The sequence below is a fragment of the Tupaia chinensis genome, unplaced genomic scaffold, assembly GCF_000334495.1.
Source record: "Tupaia chinensis unplaced genomic scaffold, TupChi_1.0 Scaffold144168_1, whole genome shotgun sequence".
NCBI lineage: Eukaryota > Metazoa > Chordata > Mammalia > Scandentia > Tupaiidae > Tupaia > Tupaia belangeri.
Genome location: NW_006204024.1, coordinates 489,504 through 495,607, shown reverse-complemented (window position 1 = coordinate 495,607; position 6,104 = coordinate 489,504). Strand labels below are relative to the sequence as shown.

The window sequence follows — 6,104 nt, the reverse complement described above, 5'->3', positions numbered from 1 at the left end:
GCCCCCCCTGCCATTAAAATGCAAACGACCGAGGGCTGCCTAGGTCCTGCCTCCCCCCCTCGCTGGGCAGGCTAAGGCCTCTGGGAACTGGTCCTGGCAGCATGTGCTCGGAGGCGCCTCCTGCTGGCAGTGGTTATCACTAGCCCTGTGGTTCCCCCACATCAGAACTGGAGAAATCCAGGTTTTAGGCTCAAGCCCTTCATTGAACTCAAGATGTTTTAAGTTGAGGTATATTTTACATCCAGCCAAATTCACCCTTCTGAAATGTAACATTTGATGAGTTTGAAGACTTATATATGCTCCTGCTGCCTCATTAGCATCAAGATAGAACCTTCTGGGTCAAAACTGGCCCTTTCTACACCTACGATGCCCAGCCATTGCTGATTCTGCTCTGGGCAGCTGCCTATCCTGGAGCCCGTGTGAGCGCAGCTGCCCAGCGCACCCTCTGTGTGCCATCCTTCCAAAGCCCCGCCTCTGTGACCTCGGGAATTGGGAGGGGCGTGGGGGCAGCCGGAGTGTGCCTGGGTGCTGCTGCTCTGTGGGCCGAGATCCCTTCCTGGCGTGCCCTGTGAAGCTGGAAGTGGTGGCCTGCACGTGGACCAGCCTCATAGCCTAGTGGTTAGGGAGGTGGATCCCACGTGGCTGTTCAAACATGTGGTTTGAGTCCCTGCCCCTGCAGCTTGAAAAACATGCTGGGCACGCCTGTCCATGCATAGCGTGTGCCTCAACTCCCTCCAGGATGGAGAGGTGGAAAAGGGGTTGTGGCGTGACCAGATCTCACCGGGATGTGCTTTCTCCCCTCCTCTCCTGCCGTCTCCCCCTCTGGCAAGTACACATGTCTTCTGGCAATTAAAACTGCACAGGAACACGGGACCAACAGTGGGCGTATGACTGTGTCACTGGACTCCTACATAGTCAACCGTGGTCTGGGTCCCAGACCCAGTGACTTAAACTCATGCCAGGTGTGTGCGTGCCCAAGATCCCAAGAGGAGAATGGCAGAAAATGGATTGCAGCATGGCCATCCTTCCCCGGGTGGGGGTGATTTCTCGCTTTCTGTCTCTGTCTCTCTCTCTGGCAAGCGCATGCACCCTATAGCAAAACCTCTCCCAAAAAAAAGCAAAATACACAGAAACACACACAGGAAAACTACTGGGCTTCAGAAAGACTGGGCCTAAAAAAGGCCTCTTCCCCATCAACACCCTCTATGCTAGTCAACACCAGAGCAGAGACAAGAGCCCACGGCTAACTGGCTTGGCTGGAGCGATGGAGGTTCAGTTGGCCTGGCATGTCCTCCGAGTCAGTGGCACAGGGAGGGCTCAGCAAATGGCGGGCCAGCCAGTGGCATAGTGGTTAAGGTGGCTGGATCCCACTTGACCCACTTTGGGATTGGAGTTCCGAACGACGTAGCTTGAAAAACATGCTAGGGGGGCTGGCAGGTGGCGTGGTGGTTAAGGGTGCTGTACTCCCACGTGGCTGTCCACGGGTCAAGTCCTGGACCTGGCTGCTTGCTTTCTTGCTTTCTCTTTCTCTCTCTGTTGCTCTGGTCAAATTAAAAATAAATAATAAATAAAGTTAAAATAATTAGAAAGAAAAACGTGCTAGGGATGTGTGCTTACATGCCCCAAATCCTGAGAGAATAGAGAAGAGACTGGCGTGGCCACCCCTATCCCCAGTTGGTGCACTTGGGCTCTTTCTCCGGCGAGTGCACCCGCCTTATACCAAGGGTCCCTGGTATTCTGAGTGGAGAGTCCCGGACCCAGGCTACGGGGTGACAGGTCAGCGTGGGATTAGGGACCGCCCCGTCCATTCAGTCTCACTCCGGCTCGTACCCACCTCCCTGCGAGACACGGGGCTCCTGCTCCAGTGGTCTCCTGTGGGCCCCCGAGAGGCCAGCTTGGCTGTCCTGACCTGGCTCGGCTAGCCTTCCTCAGCCTCGGGTCAGCCTCAGCTGTCACAGGCTGGAGGGTGGGGCCGCAGGCAGGTGTTTGGCCAGGGTTGGCTGTGGTACTCTCCCTGGACCATCTTCGGAGCTCTGGCTATTCCCAGGTCTCACTGGGTTCTGCACACCCAGCCAGGCTCAGGCCTCCCCAGTTACAAATGCAGCTGCCCAGGTTGACCGAGGTGGGCGTTACCAGCCGTAGACTTGCACCTAGGGCCTGGGCCTGGTGTGGGCGAGACCATGCCTGCAAGCCTGATCACAGCTATGCAGTGGAGCCCGGAGTCTTCGCGTGCTCGGTCTCACCAGTGCCTGGCTCGGAGCAGGAGCTCAGCGAGGGATAGCCCTGTGGGCAGGAGCCTGCTCCTGGGCTGGGCCACGGGCAGCAGGACACCTTTGAGGGGCGGCATCTGACACCCCACCTGCCTTCTCTTGTTTGCCAAGCCCCTCACCACTGCACTGTGGACGGTGGATGTCTCACCAGTGGCTCCAGCGTGAAGTGAGGAGACTGACCCAAGCCGGCCACAAAGATGTGGATCCTGTTAGCCCCATTTTGGGGCTTACCCTGGGCCGGGCCTGGCCATAGTAAGTGTGCAGCCAACACTGTCCGGACGTTGGAGGGAGAAGTCATAGAGCAGCTCTGTCCAGGTCGGCCTGGCAGTGCCCTGTGCTCTCTGCACCCTCCTTCCTGCGGTACACAGGTCCTGGCCGTCACTGGCTGACTCAGGTGGGCCCCTCTGATTGGCAGCTGCCTTTGGTGGACAGAGAGAATGTCAGCAAACACAGTGGTAGGCAGAATCTTCTGAAGTCAGAGAAGTAACTCACAGGGTCCTGGGTGGGAGGGGCTCGGGTCTCTCTGAGTTCTGATAAAACAGGGCAGGCTGAGTCCAGGGCAGGTGTCCAACCGAAACATGACCTGCTGAGTTTGGTGCCAGGGTCCCAGGGCCCTGGGGAAGTCCACTCGGCCTGCTCCCAGCTGCCTCTGGGCGGCCTGCCCTTCCCAGGACCTGCAAGTTGGGAGAGTGATAGCCGAACACCCCCTCCGGCATGGCAAGGAACCTCGGGGCTGGCTAAGTGACTGCCTTAAGGGAAAACGTGCTGGCTTCTCCCTGCAGGCCTGCACTGCCAGCTCTGCCGGAAGCTGCCCGCACGGGGTGGGGTGGGGGGCATTTCGTAGAATTGGTCCCTACCCCTCAGCACTGGCCTGACTACCCCCAGGAAGAGAAGCCTGCTCAGCAGTTTGGAGAGTGGGCACTAGGGGGTCAGTGTGACCCACTCAGGAGCTGAGCCTTAAACCGTTGGCCTTCCCAGTTTGCAGGGGAAGCTGACCTTGGTAGGACTGAGGAATCTGCTCGTTAGACCCGCAGGCACGTGTGTGCCCTCGTCCGGAGAGCAGCCGCAGCCAGCCCGCCAAGCAAGGGTGGAAACAGTTCTCGGCACGCAGACATCTCTCCGCAGGGCCCCAGGCATCACCAGTGAGTCCAGCTTGTGCCGCGCGGCGGGGAAGCAGCACGGGGTGGTGCTGTGGAGGGGAGGAGGCCGGTGAGCTGAGCAGCCCCCCACTTCACCAGGCCCTCCCGTCTGCAGTAAAGCCTGTTCAGGTTCTCGCCAGTACAAAGGGGGAACCCCCATGGGAACACCATGCAGGAGTCACTAGCTGGACCCACGCAGGAGGGCCTGGGCTCGTGTCCCAGAACCTCCGTGTGCACACAAGGCAAGTGTATGCCGGTGGTCCAGGCCGGCTGAGACGGTGGGCTAGTGTAAGACCCTGCTGGGCGTGCCTGTCTCTCGGTCTCTGCCTCTCTCTCATGGAAGAAATTTTAAAAAGAAACCTTCCTCCACAGCAGCAGACTCCCTTCCCCACTTACAGGCCAAACTTCTCAGGTCTGCTTTTTCCCCGTGTTTATTCTATGAGAGAGGGGCACCCCAGCCCGTTTTCACACTGCGGCCCACCCCCGATACCAGCCATCCAGGGTCATGGGCACGTGTGTGCGCCCGCACACCCGAGGAGGTCCTGGGACACAAGACCAAGACCCTGTGCATGTGGGTCCACTTGTGTCGCCACTGTGGCACACCCAGCCTCTTGGGTCCACTTCTTTCCCTCCAGTTACCTGCGTCTCACTGCAGTCTGGCTCCCAGTCTGGCCAAAGTCACTGATAACTTCAGGGGCTTGGTTATTATGAGGGCTGCCATCCTTCCCTCACCCCCTGCCCCCAGTGCAGGAGTAGCGCACTGCACCCCAGGTTAGGCCTGGGTACTCCTCTCTGCAGCCTGGCCGTGCTCGCCCCCCGTCCCACAGTCGGTGCTGGGTCCTGGGGCTTTGCCCCAGCCTTCACTCCGAACAGTCGCCTCCCTTCTGCTCTGACACCCGGATTTTATTTCAGCCAGAGCCGTTCAGAGTTCCTGGCGGCTTACTCAGCTACAGGCTGGGCTGTCTTCAAGGCCGAGCAGAGCCATACTTCCACCATGAGATGACCCGCCCCTGCCCGGTCCTGGCACATGTGAGCCAGGCCAGAAACCCAGCCCTGCCCTTCATCCTCGCCCCACGTGATGAGTCCTGTGGTTCAAGCCCACCTTCTCTCTCCCTGCTCCTTCACAGACCCGCCTGGCACCAGCCCAGCCTGGATTGCAGTCAGACCTTCCAGCTGGCAGCCCGGCCTCGGTTTTGGCCTGCCTACAGCGAGTCACCATGTGTTAGCCAGTGGCCAAAGGCTGAGTAGTACTCCGTTTGCATGTACCACGTTCACTTAGCTCATCCTCCACCCACGGACATTGTGACTGTTCCCACCTTCGGGCTGAGTGATGCTGCCGTGGGCACCGGTGCGTGGGTAACCATTCAGACCCTGGCTGCTGATGCTTTTGAGCCCATACCCGCAAGGGGCATAGCAGACTGCTCGCACTGCACGTCTCCCCGCAGGCCACACGGGTGTCGCGTGCTCCATGCTCTTGCCAGCACTTGCTTCTAAGTTGTTTTTATATGTACGTTTTTTATTTCCGTTTCTTTTATACATTCAATCACCTATGTCACTTAGCTCGCAAAGTGAATATTCCAGCATGTATACATTCCTCAACTAAAGGGGTGCGAAGCAGGCGGGCCCCATAGCCTGCTGGTTAAGGGAGCTGGATCCCACACAGCCAACTGCGCTTTTTTTGTTTTGTTTTTATTAAGGTTTTTGTCATAGAGTGCGTGTGCTTACCACGGAGAGAGAGAGAAGAGAGAAAGTGAGAAATCATCCCCTAGGGGAGGACCATGCATGTGTGCCTGGCATGATTTTCAGGCTGGGACTTGAACCGCGGTCAGCCATATGGGAGTCCAGTGCCTTAACCACTGTGCTACCTGCTACTCCCCCCGCCCCAACTGCAGTTTTAATTCCAATCCTGGCAACCTGAAAAACATGCTGGGTACATGCATATGCATCCCCAAGATCCCACAGGATGGAAGAATGGAGAAGGGATTATGTGGTCACTCCACCAAGGGGGTGCTTTCTTTCCCTCTTTTTTTATTTTTATTTTTGGAGAGATTTTTGCTATAGGGTGTGTGTGCTCACCAGAGAGACAGACAGAAAGCAAGAAATTACCCCCAGAGGGGATGGCCACTCTGTAATCCCTTCTCCTCTCAAGATTTTAGGCATGCATGCACACATGCACAGTGTGTGTGAGTTTCAAGCCGCCTGGTCCGGGACTCAAACTGCATTCGACTACATGGGAGTCTAGTGACATAACCATTACACCCAAAAATCCAAAGAGGAGAATAGAGGAGAAGGGATTGTGGTGTGACCATTTCCCCGGGGGAGTGGTTTTTCATTCTCTCTCTCTCTCTCTCTCTCTCTCTCTCTCTCTCGCAAGCATGCATGTGTAGGGGCTGGCAGGTGGCATGGTGGTTGGGGGTGCTGGACTTCCACATGGTCCACCATGGTCAAGTCCCGGACCTGGTGTCTTGCTTTCTCTCTCTCTCTCTCTCCACCCCTTTTTAGCCAAATTAAAAATAAATAAATAAATAAAGTTAAATAATTCTTTAAAAGGAAAAAAATACTAAAAGAAGGGGGGGGCAAATAGGGCAGCAGTAAAATGCTTTTTAAGGTAGTACAAGGTGGGGAGGTTCCTGGTTCAGGTCCTCTCTGGGTACACCAGGCACACGTACGCCCATGACCTGGGGCTGACTGAAGG

The 6,104-nt window shown here is 56.7% G+C and overlaps 1 long non-coding RNA gene across 1 annotated transcript; it reads left to right on the top strand.

The window, feature by feature from the left end:
* Positions 1–1,950: 1,950 nt before the first annotated feature.
* LOC114005636 (uncharacterized) lies at positions 1,951–5,065 on the top strand. Its single transcript, XR_003547467.1, has 3 exons — positions 1,951–2,522; positions 3,249–3,412; positions 4,537–5,065. It is a non-coding gene; the product is annotated as an uncharacterized LOC114005636 (long non-coding RNA).
* The last annotated feature ends 1,039 nt before the right edge of the window (positions 5,066–6,104 follow it).